This window comes from Trachurus japonicus, chromosome 14, assembly GCF_045865225.1.
Source record: "Trachurus japonicus isolate A0001 chromosome 14, Traja_1.0".
NCBI classification, from domain to species: Eukaryota; Metazoa; Chordata; class Actinopteri; order Carangiformes; family Carangidae; genus Trachurus; species Trachurus japonicus.
In genome coordinates this window covers 8,202,926-8,215,874 of record NC_140920.1, presented here as the reverse complement: position 1 = coordinate 8,215,874, position 12,949 = coordinate 8,202,926, and the positions used below count along the sequence as shown (strand labels likewise).

Here is a 12,949-nt window from a genome sequence, read left to right as displayed (position 1 = left end):
CTGGTCGCGCTCTCGCGTTCAGGCAACGCACGCGGACGTGACCTGACTTGCCTCAATGATGTAGTTTCGGGTAAACTCTGGACTATCTCCCTTCAGGACACTTGGGTTGCAGCGGATGAGCAGTGTGGAGGAATATTAAATGGTTTTTGTGTAGTTTTATGGACATTTTTGTGTCAGGCCCTATTTTTCTCATATAAAATTTTCGTTGGACTACGAACCGGCCTCCCGGGTCTCCAGATGCACTTTGAGGAATAAAAAACTACTCCAGAGTATTCATCAACGTGAGGGTGAGTCACTAATGACTGAATTTCATTTTTTGGTGAACTATTCCTTTAACACACACACACGGACACAACAATCAAGTGTAGCAGTTTCCCACAGTCGCATCTGTGTGTCCACAGCAGAGCTATGCAATAATAATGAAGAAAAGAGCAGTGGGATCTAAATTCAGACAGAATTTATTAATGTTTGACTGTTCCTGCTGTATGAAGGAGACATTAGCATACTTGAGGACCCGGGTTTCTTTGAGGGGCTGGTCTGGTTTACATTTTTGGCTCTTTATTTATTTACTCGCTTCAGTGAGAAAACAGAGGAATCAAAGGGAGGAAGAGAGGAGCAGGTTGGAGTTCTGCTATGCGTTGAAATGAGCTGCCAGCTTCTCACTCATGATTTTTGCAAACTCTGAAACAAGTCATCCCAATATCCACAACGACTCATAAGGCCACACACCGCAATTACACTCAATTACACAGAAACACCCAAATGAACATATCAAGAGGGGAAATCTTCATTTCAACGCACACACTCACACTGTTTTTTTCACCGGCTTTCGTCAGTTTTGAGCTAACTGGAGTAGTTTAATGTCGTGTCCAACACCGGGAGGGTTTTAACAGCTGACGTCCTGATGTTAGCTTACAGTAGCTACTGCCATTAGCTTTGCTACCGCCATTAGCTTAGCTGCTGTTAGCTGCTGTTAGCTGCCCCTGTCAGCTGCAGCCACTGATGCTTTCTAGACACTGTGATTCCCCCAAACTGAATAAATACCACACATAGCAACACAAAACACACACACACACACACACACACACACACACACACACACACACACACACACACAGAAATAGTAATGTTTCTTCAATAATTTCAGATTTGTCTAAACAGTGATAGTGGTGTGAAAAACATGATATATAGCTAAACTCTCGTTCGTTACTACAGTATTGTTCTCATTCAAATTACGTGCTGGTTTTCTACCCGGAAGTAGTTGTAAACAACAAGGCAATTCGTTCTATTACCCTAAACATAACATTTAAGTTTCCATTGTTCCCCAGCAATACAACTTATCATTAAAAGGCTTGAGCTCATTTAACACACCTGTTTTGAAGGGTGATTTCTGATGACACACCTGCTCACAGTAATTTAATTTCCTATTTAGGTCAAAGGCGGCAAAGGTTGAAACGTGAGCGCTGAACCGCTGACCAAGAGCAGGGTACAAAACGTACAACGATTCCTGTGAAACCCCTCTCATTGTTGTCAGAGAGGAACAAGGAAACTAAGCACAAATGTGCCGTTGGTCATTTTAGTCTGGCTCATTATGACAGTAGAATTGATAACATCGTCTGAGAGCACATTGTTTGATTAAGTCTTATATTGAACAGGATCCAGTCAGGAAGAAAAGGTCATTTAACTTTGCATTTCCTCCTGAAGAATGCATGATACATTACACACACACTGAACAATAATAACGCAGATGGCTCCGAAAATGACACGATTAAAACAAGTCAACAAAAACTGTGTGTGATCTCTGTAAATAAAGGCAGGTCTCCTGAGTGGGCTGTGTGTAACTGTGTGTACACTCTTGCGTATGTTTGTGTAGGAAGGGTGCTCCCAGTGACGCACAGGGGCAGTTTGGCATTACGCAATGTAGCGCCAAAGCAATCTGGCAAACCTGGGGTGGGGCTGAAGCTTCCGGAGCCGTATGGGACAAGGCAGAACACGACAGGACGGGACGGGATGGGACGTGGGAGGGCAGGACAGTGGCGTGTGAGGCAAGAGGAAACGGCCGTGCCTCCTCCAAGTGCAACACGCCCTTTAGAGATGACACAGATCTGTTTCTGTACACTCTCGTAAAAGGAAAGCGCGGTGACATTCACATTAATAATAATAATAATCATTTAAAAAAACACCCACAAGACTCACAAAGAATACATCTGATGCTACACGGAAAATCTTTATAGTGACCCAGAGCAAAAAAAGTCAAGCAACTCCCATGCAGCGCTGACCCAGTCAGACTGGATACTCCCCGGCCTCATATCCTCCCCACTGACTCTCCAGTGAGATCACACTGCCCTGAAATCCACAGAGACACAAACAGACGCTTCATGCACATAGACAGTCTCTCTTCAAGCAGAACGTCTGTGTGGCCAAAAAGACGGGACTATATTCCTCTTCCTTGCTCACACTTTCCAACCCTATCTCAGGTAATGTGTGTTTACCAAACACACACAGACAGCGTGCCAACAGAGCGTTGCGTGACTCGGAGTACCTGCTCTCTCTCCCTCCTCTCCCCCTCTCCCCCATCTTTTTTCTCTCTCTTAATGCTGTGTCACTGCTTCTCAACTTACACAAAGGCCCGGGCCTCTCATGTCGGCCAGGTGACTCACCATTCATCAGCAGCCCGGCCCACAATATCCAGGTAGCTGCATTCAGTCTCATTTTGTTACTGATTTTGTTACCCACAGGGATAAACAGCCACACAAACATCTCATCTCCAAGGAGAGACATACTGTAGTAGACAATTGATGAACAGAAAAAAAAAGTATTAACATGCAGCGGAGGAAGTACTTTGTCTCTCTGGGAGAGCATTGTTCTCCCTATACACTGTTTACTATAAACACAGTGGTGGTGAGGTTTATGTGCACTGAAACTGTGTCTACTTTGAGATCTGTCTAATACTTAAATACATGTCGGCGCGAACACTGAGTCACTCTCTCTGACCCCATGGGAGCTACAATGGAGGCAGCATTGTTGGCATTCCTGTGGCGACCTGCACAAACCGACACTCGGCCTCTAAAAACGAGTGGGATCCCCACTCCTGGGTACGAGCACATCCACTCACACACACACACACACACACACACACAGGGAGAAACACAGAGTTAGCATCCGGTAATTAAGTGTGTACTGTATGTGTGCGTGTGTGGTGTCTGTCCATGTGTGTTGACAGTATATCATCATCATAATCATCACCACTACGGAGTACATGGTGACAACCAAAGTAAAAAACCCTTAGTGAAATATTCAAAGAAATGGTCCATAAAATTTAACTTAGACACACTGACATCAAAGGACTGTTTTTTTATTTTTATTTTGGGTGATTTTTTATATTCTTAAAATCAGCTTTAATTCCCTATACTCCATTTCAAACTTGTCTGGAGCTGTTGTAAAGTAGAGATCAATCGCTAAATTAGCTCAGTGTGAAAATTGTCTCACACCAACACCAAGAATTTAAGAATAAAAAGAAGAATAGAAACTTTATGGTCATTGTGTCAAATTGGTTGGAGATGCTACTCCTAGTGGTGCATAAACACAATGTATATATAAATAGAATTAATTAATAATAATAATAATAATAATAATAATAATAAAAAGCATAGGATAAATACTGGTGAATAATGAGTTGTACTATCAAGGACCACCTCTGATTTTTAATCCCAGCTCAACGGGGCTTGAGCCCTCTGTCGAGTGTTTGACCACTCTGGGCACTTTTAGAGCTATTTCTTTATGAACATGCCGCAATTCTGTTGGCGTCGTGCACACACGCTTGTGCACAAGCAAGCATACGGGAAACAAGATACACATTCCTACCGCTGGTTTCATGCTTTTCTGCAATTGTGCCATTCTTCTGTTCTAATTTTTGTTTGTTTACAAGAAAGCTCCACACAGCACTAAACACACTCGAGTTAGCCCCAGCAGTTCTCTCAAATACAGAATACAAACAATGATCGAGCCTTTTTTTTTTAAACTCTTGAAGAAACCATAAAAATGCCCACAAAGACAGATGTGGGGGGGTTAGTTGGCTAATTCCTGTTGGTTGCAATGAATGGCCCCTTCAAAAGCCTGAAAGTTTGACAAGACATGATGAAGGTGAACGGACTTTTGACTTATAGTAAACTGTTCCTCAACCACGATCCTGAACAAGTGAACAAGAGGGGGGGATCGGCTACGAAACATGTCAGTTGCTGAAGCACATGAACGGAAAGGAGCTTCCTCTCAGTGGCGAAGCAAGAACAAAGTGTGCGTCAGCGTGCCCACTGAAGGAGGATGTGAAAGCTGCAGCAAGGCCAAGAGCTGCTGCTGTGTGTGTGAGGAGGCAGTGACACACACACACTGTCAGCCATCCTCTCTGGTTCACATGGATCATCCAACCACCATTCCTATAATGTTCCTGAAATGTTTTACACCTGACATACTTTCTCCTTTGTGCGACCTTCATGCGTCACAGTGGTTGTGTTGTAACTCTTCAGACGTACTGTACACACGCACTCACTCACAGAGCATAATGTAAGTGTGTAGGCTTAATGACGTGAGTTGTAAAAACTTGTTCAAGGAGTGGCTTTAACATTTTAAATTATAAGGCAGTGAGTAGTGGTCCATTCTGTACAAACTTATGCAATGGTGTAAACTCACTCATGACGGAAATTCATTTCATAACGTTACATGATCGTGTATCAGCACATTACTATGAGGAAGCAAGTAGCACATGACAATCAGATTCTAATGGTTAAATCAAAAGTGATGGAAATATGAAAGGGGAAATTATCCAGTCTCTGGTTTCTCTTATTAAAGGGATACTTCAACATTTTGGCAAATTGACCCATTGCCATAATCCCTATAGTCATAGCAGTAGGTTCGTTACCTTTAATCGTTGGTGCAAGGCTCATGGGATTTCTTGGTTTTCCTCATCAAACTCATCAAATACACAATCCAACGGACAAGTTGTGACCTGCACATTCACCACACTATGAGATAATAACTGAATGTTACCAGACAGAGTTGTTTTAGAAGGAAATTCATGCAAAGCCGCTGATGCGCGTTGCCTTCAGGGACAGTTTTTCAGCAAGCAGTCTCTGTATTTACCTCTAAAACAACTCTGTCTGGTAACGTTCTGTTATTATCTCATAGCGTGGTGAATGTGCAGGTCACAACTTGTCCACAGAAGCGTTAAGGAGTTGTTGGGTAGTGTATTTGATGAGTTTGATGAGGGAAACCAAGAAATCCCATTAGCCTCCGTAGCGTAGCTCTGAGCTCGCGGCTCCGCTCCGCCATTCTAAAATTAGCTTGCACCGACAATTAAAGGTATCGAACCTACTGCTATGACTATAGCGATTATGGCAATGGGACAATTTGCCAAAATGTTGAACTACAGTATCCCTTTAAATGTGCAGACCCAAGCAGATGCACCTCATAATGGTGGCAGCCACCACCAGTCATGGCGTGGAGTGGACGCATCTTGTTAGTTTATGGCAGCAAATATTGTTGCTTCCAAATCCCCAAACCAGACATTAATGGGTGACCATAAATTGACCAGTTCTCAGTGACCACGACCACAGGACGGTCCAGTCATTAACAGGTCGCTGTGGTTGTCAAGGGCCATTTAAGCACATTAGACACGGTCCGGCTAGCATAACCTGTTAACCACTTCTTACAGTGGGAGACTGCTGGAGGCAAAACAGGACAAACATTAGAGGTTATTTCGTTATGAAGAAGAAGAAGAAGCCCCGGTCGGGATCTCTGAGGGAGGCAAGAGAAGGCTGGACGGAGGCCAGTGATGGAGCACAGACAGAGGGGCGGGGGTGTGCAGAAGTGGGTGGTAAGCACACTCAACACAGACACACACACACACAGAGGGAGATGGTGGAGGTTAGAGGGGCTGGTCCCAGTGATTTATCCATGTGGTTGCACCATATGAACATATGTTCAGGAGCCTCTCCCAGACTCGCAGACAGACACACTCACCCTGACCCCCCACTGAGCGATGGATCATACACTGGAAAGATAACACCTTCATTTCGAGCCAAATGACTTGATGCATGCTTTGATGTACAAAAAATCAGGACATTCAATAGAATGAAAGAGAAACAACCTCACATTGTGTACATGGTCAAAGTTAAACTGCAGGTAAATATACTGAGCTAATTTTCAATGTGTTTTTTTCACAAAATATCATTATTGAATGACATTATTCAGTGACAAATCAAAAAACATATGCTTTCTATTATTTTTTCTTGCCACGTCAGTTTGACTGATCAAAAATACATGTTTAAATATGTAAGTTACAAATAACATTTTGCTGTTTGTACCTCTAAAAACACAAAAAATGCAAGGAAACCAGTTCTGTGCTTAATCTACAGTAACATAATATTAACTAGTGACTATAAAACATCCCACTCACACAATATGTGTACTATTATCTGTCTGTGTGCCGTGAGACTGCACTACACGACACACAGACAATGAGACACCAGAGTACAAACCAGCCCTAATGTCTACTCATTTGCATCAAATCAGTGCATCAAATAGATTGCTATCATGTACTGTAAATAGATTCAAATGAGAAACCTTTGTTTACTTTAATTTAGCTCTATAATATAATTTGTAATCATTACATCAGAGTGTATTGGTAGAAAATGTATTCCTAACTATTTAATTAATTCAAAATTAATTTTAGTAAATAATAAAAGTTTAGTGTTTTCAAGTGAAAATGTTAAATTCCCTGGTAGTATCGTTGCAGTCTATAAGAATATCTTTGGTGCTGAAGAAAATTACTTGAGAGACAAAGAGAGCGGTCACCTTAAACTTTGTGATGGACATTTCTGGGGGACAAAGGGAAAATAGAAATTATGTGAAGATCAGGATCTGAAAATGTCCAAAATACAAATTCCAATTTCTTTTTCATACTTATTTCTATTTCTTCTATTTCTATCCTCAAATATTAGAAAAGTAAAGTGATCACTATACACCATGTGATAATGTTTTCTAGCAAAAATGTATGAATTTCTCAATACAAAAGTTTTTTTTTACTCTTTGAACCATGAATCTCTGCATCAGTTCCACACAACAAACTTCTCAGTTTAATTCCAATTTTATATTCTGAGGTTTGCTCATATATCATCGAGAGCCTGATTTCTGTGTTTTATACCGAAAAAAAACAATGTTTTATGCTGTTAACAGTGTTTTTGGATTTATGGAGTGATACAAAAAAAGACATATCCAAAATCCACTCTTTGTAAAACTATCACTATACAATTTTTGATCCTGAGTTCATCCAGTGTTTGGTTTTCTGTCCTGGAAATGTATGCAAATTGACGAATATTTAATTGACTTAATTTGCATATTTATATATAACATTCCCAAAAACAAAACAAAAAAAAAGGAAAAATGTTTTAATGCAAGTATACATGGTTTAATTTGCCTATGGTGGTTTTCCTTAAAAGCACTCGGTGACCTTTAATAAAGAATTTCATAACAAAACTAACGCTTCATTAAATCTAAACACCTGCAGTCTGCCAGCACCGCTCTGGTTTGGTCTGGTCAGGTTTGGCTTGTTCTGGCAGGGTCGTTGGTGCCGTTCCAGTCTGGCGACACACACACACACACACTCAACTCACTTTGGTGCAGGATTTGCTTCCTGCAGGCTCTCCATGTGTGTGTGTGTGAGAGTGTGTGTGTTTGAGAGAGAGAGAGAGAGAGAGAGAGTGTGTGTGTGTGTGTGTGTGTCTTTCTGAGCGAATGGTTATTGTACTTGGTATTAACAGGACTCCTGGGGCCTCCAAGACACAGACAGACGCATGCCTTGGATGGCTGAGGTGTGACAGTTAAGATTGAGAAGCTATTAGAAACACACACGCACGCACACACACACACAAAGCTCCCATTTACACAGCTCTCTGGTATTCATCTTTGAAGGAGTTTGGTGAAGATGAATAAGTCACAAGACATTTGGGCAGATCCATGTCTCCAACCTTATGAGGAAGAAAATGAATTACTTAAAAATCATGAATGAAACCAATTGTGCTGCTAGATTTTTTTTTTTTTTTTTTTTGCCAAAGGAAGCGAAAAGCACTTTTGTTGTATTTCACATTTAAACCCAAACTTTGACAACTCTCCTCATGTTCAGCTATACAGCTCCATAACTTAACAGTATAAAATTCTCAAACAACGTATAGTAGCTTTATGGTATATGTAAGTAATACTGTCTGTTCAGCAGTGACAGGATCAAATCCGAGCGATAAAGTTCTGACACACTATCTAGATGTAGTTAAAAATTAATGGCTTCAAATTGAATTTAAGAGGTGTTGAAGTTAAAGCGAGAGATCTGTTACTGCCAGCCAGTGGTGAGTCAAGGGGTAGCTTTTCAAAGTACGACTGAACTTGATCCTGATGTGTCACTCATGTTCCGGCTAACATGTATGCAAGGTATCATTTTCTTCTCGCTGGAGCAGAGGGACGATGATACCCTGTCGAGTCATGTTTGACGCAGAGAGAGCAGCATGCAGGCAACATCAAAAAAGTTATGAATCAGTATCAAGGCATCGGATTCAGCACTTTTCTGAGGAGTCGACGGACGCTGAGCTTTGTGAGAACACGAGAACAAAACAAAAACAAAACAAAACAGAAAAAAAAAAAAGATGCATAGTGGAAAAATTTAGGTCAGGTCAAACAGAACAGCAGGGACGTGTGAGTCACCATTTAAACAAAGCAAGTTTCTGTGGACGTGAATGTGAAGGTGTCTGATTGTTTGCTTCTGGGATTGTCACTGTAAAACCCCACACAACGTCCGGCCAGCTGAGACACACACACACACACACAGACACACAGAGACACACACGAACACACACAGTTGTCTAAACCGATGCCATGCTGTGACCAAATTTCCCCTCACCTACATGTTCTTGTCAAACTGTGAACGTGTGAGCAGACTGCACTAACTGTACAACGGCTGAGTGGTAAAACTTTACGGACCTGAGCAACAGCATGTGTGTGTGTTTATGTGTGTGTGTGTGTGAGAGAGCTGTGACAGCAACAGCAGTGCCGGGACAGTGTGTGGAAGCAGCCACACTCTCAGACCTGCTCAGCAATAGTTGGTGCTAATTAAAGCTGTGCTCCTGGTAATTGCCAACAGCCAAAACTTAATTTTAGGGGGTTTGCTGGGGAAAATCTGTATATTCAACACAAACCTCCGCTGCAACCTATAATTTAGCCATCCTTAAAAGAAACTGAATATAGAAAACTACAGAATGTTCCTTTATTTAGATGAGCCACTGGTTTACTTTTTGAAAGACAAGGGACTGTAAATCATGAGTCATAAACACACTTGGATCCCATGGGATTGGTATTGTTTTTCCCCCTGTTGACATTTATGCTCCCAGAAAGACGCACCATGTTGTACACCTCTCACTCATAAAACAGCTCAAAGCCAGGAGAGGAGAGAGAAAAAAAAAGACTAACCTAGTTGCTATTATGTAAACAGCAACGTGCGCTGCTTCAATTATAATGACTTTAATTCTTTGTTGCTGTTGATTTAACGTTGAGCACAACAATTTTCATGCTGCCCATAATGACTTAATGGCAACAGCCATTACTGAAAGTAATTTAATGGTGGATGACTCAGATGAGCTCTCCTCTAAAATATTTACAGCATTCCCAAGCTTTCAAGAGTCACACTCGTTACTAACCCCTTCTCAGTTAAAAGAGGGATTTGTGGAGGGCAGCGACACTAGTTGTCACTGGAAAAAACAAACGCTCAAAAACTTAAGTGGGGGATAAAAGCTGCTCCTGCTTCATAATTGTCATCATCCCCAGTCATTATGGCGGATACATGCGCAGGTGCAGGACTCGACTCTCAGCATGCTCACGTGTGCATGTGTGTACTGATCCTCGCCTCCACAGCCTCTGCTGAAATGAGATCCCTCCAAGTGTTCCTGCGTGATTTTATTGTTTTCATGGTTCGTATTGTAAGCACCCACCCACTACCTCCTCCCTCAGAGCAGCTGGATAAAATACACTTGATGGTGTGCCAAGAAGTGTGCTTTTTTTTTTTTCCTTCTCTACGCCTGAGTTGCAGGGTTTTATCTTTCTCCATTCATCAGTCCTGCCCATGTACAATGATCTCCCGCAGTCTCAGCAGGATGCAAACATAAGAGAGGAGACACAGGGCAGCAATTGCCCATGTCAAGGAACAGGAAAGCTGCCACTTCTTTTCCGCTTTCATTAACTCGAGTGATGTGCACATTTACAACGCGTATAACTGGCTTTGCATCCCCCCCTTCTGGTGACTCTGCAGTACTCTCATAACACAATGTTTATTGCGTCCCACCAACAGGGGTGGAGATGTGTGTGCTGCTGTTAATGTGCGGTGTGGTCGTTCATTTCTAGCAAAACACCTATTAGTAGTAAAACATGGTCATATCAGTTTCATTGAGGTTAAACAGAAACCTTGTCTGAAAGTGTCAACGCCACACGACCACTACGCTCTACTCTACTACAACTGTCGGAAATGAAACGATTCGCCTCAGTCGAGGAGTTAAATCCTTTGAAGCAGTTTGAAATAGGACAGACACATGATGATGACAGCTGGGAAGGTAGAGGAATCACATGACATCATAGTCACATGTTATGTCATGTGAAAATAGCACCACAGACTACTGTAGGACCTTCATAAGTTACAGCCAGGACCTGTTCACATTCACGTCTTTCTTCAAAGTGGTGGGAATTACCAAAGAACTGCTGACGTAATGTATTTGATGTGAATTAACAATGTAACATCTTGCGGTGTCTGTTCAATTTGGCTTGTCTTTTCTGACTGTAGAAAGACGCTGAAATATTTAGTACAATGTCAAACAGTAGTTATGTAAAGCCATAACTCAGCCGCTGAGCAACTTTTCCCAAGGCTTTCAAGTTCGCTTATTTCCCAGAGCTTCACCGTCAGCCGTGGTCTTTGTGTGAAGAAAAAAAAAATACTGACTGACACATGATAGCAACACAATGATCCAGCACAGCATGTGAAATACTGTTGTGTTTTCTGGTTTAATCTGCATCATTAGACCGCTGGTACCCTCTACTGACCAATAACAGCCATGACCTGGTTAGTTATTAACCATCATACTGGCAATTTATGAATCAGTTACCGCAAACTATTTTTCAAAGTCTGGCTTATCTACTGACAGCAAATCAAAGTAAAAACCACCATACTGCAAATCCAACTATTGACTATCAAATTATTTATTATGATAATTTGCCTTAATTAGTTCCCAGATGCTATAGTGATGTCTACAGCTGCATGCTTTGTCTAACTAGCAGAGCAAAACACAAAGAACACAAACACAAAGAAAATCATAAATCCCCACATTTAAAAAGCTGGAGCATGGCTGTAAGTATTCACTTTTAAGAGACTGGAACCAAGTCTTGCGATTTATGTTTTGAAGAAATGAATGAAATTAGTAATTGATTATCAACTCTGGTTGACTGATCTACTCAGGTTTTCATAATCAGACGATTTGAAGTGGTGAAAATGCATTAAGTCGTTTAACAAAACTGGAAGAGAAGCTGTGCAACTAAAGTTCACTGTAGTGCATCTGTAGTAGTGCACTTGTTTGCCACTTACAGAGAAATTGTGATGGTGTTCTTTGCAAATGTTGACATGTAAACGCCCACTGCAGTATTCATTTCTGGCATATTATGAAGTCTTATGGATGTGAAGAAAAAAACCAGTGCCAGAGAGGTCAAGCTGCAAGTGTTGGAGTTTCAAGTTTGTGGGGACATCTCAGCAAGTGTTCTGAACTTGTTTGACCCAGTTATAATCACTGACCCAGGCCTAGTTCCTAAAACCAGGACAACATGTCTGCCTGCACTCTCCAGAGTTCACTTACCACAGAAATTCTTCAACTTTTTTACTGTCAGAAAACAGAAATATCTTGTCAGGATGCAGAAATCTACAAAATCACTTAGGAATCTCAATGGCGTCTTTAAACAGTGCTTCTACAGAAAAGAAGATGTATAATTATAATTCTCTGAGGTCAGTTTTGTGCTTCTTACTTGTGGTTTAGGCTCCCATTTGAAGAGAGGAAGCAGATACTAGATCAGACAGGAGTTCCTTATATAAACAAATATGGTTAAGACTAATAATTTAGGCCAATATTAGGGCGCCCCGGTAGCCTAATGGTTAAGGCGGATACACATAACCACAACATCCACAGTTTGACTCCTGGCTGGAGATCATTTGTTGCATGGCCCCTCTCTCTTCCCCATCTCTATTCTCTACTTCTACACTGGCTAATGAAAAACAAAAAGCAACTGAGGCTGATATTACACCACACTCTAAACACCCAGTTAAAGACATTCATCATAAAAAGTAATTAATAGTCTGCATTCATTCAACTGTGGACAAGGTAGATTTCCATCAACTGGTGCAGGTTTGTCAGTCTGTACAAACTTGCAATGTTTAAATATTTGTATTCCTGCCTCATGGTTGAAACGTACCTCCATCCTACAAGAAGCCTATTTGATGGGAAACAGAATGCACAAAAAATGTGATTTTATTCAGGAATATGCATAAATAGAAAAATGTATTTCAACATATACACTAAAATATCATCTATCAGTGTATTAAACCTAAAGATATCTGTGCCAGTATCGGCTTTTACCTAACAATATCAGTCAAACTCTATAAAAAATGCAGGACAGCAGCTCCAGCAAGGAGCACCAAGTTCTGTCATGAACCCATTGACACCACAACCTGCAGTAGCAGCCGCTCTCGCTAGATGGCAACATCCTACTCTACTAAACCTCCTAGAAAAGAGAGCTGGGCCAGTGAGGGAGAGTAGAAACTCTCAAATTACATTTTGGAGCACCAGAGTTTGGCTTTTAAAAAACAGCAGAATGGAGGACATGC

At 41.4% G+C, this 12,949-nt stretch overlaps 1 protein-coding gene across 2 annotated transcripts in view; it reads right to left on the bottom strand.

The window, feature by feature from the left end:
* LOC146974200 (vacuole membrane protein 1-like) overlaps window positions 1-12,949 on the bottom strand; it is a 62,280-nt gene that overhangs the window by 43,448 nt on the left and 5,883 nt on the right. The gene's annotated exons all lie outside the window — the stretch shown is intronic.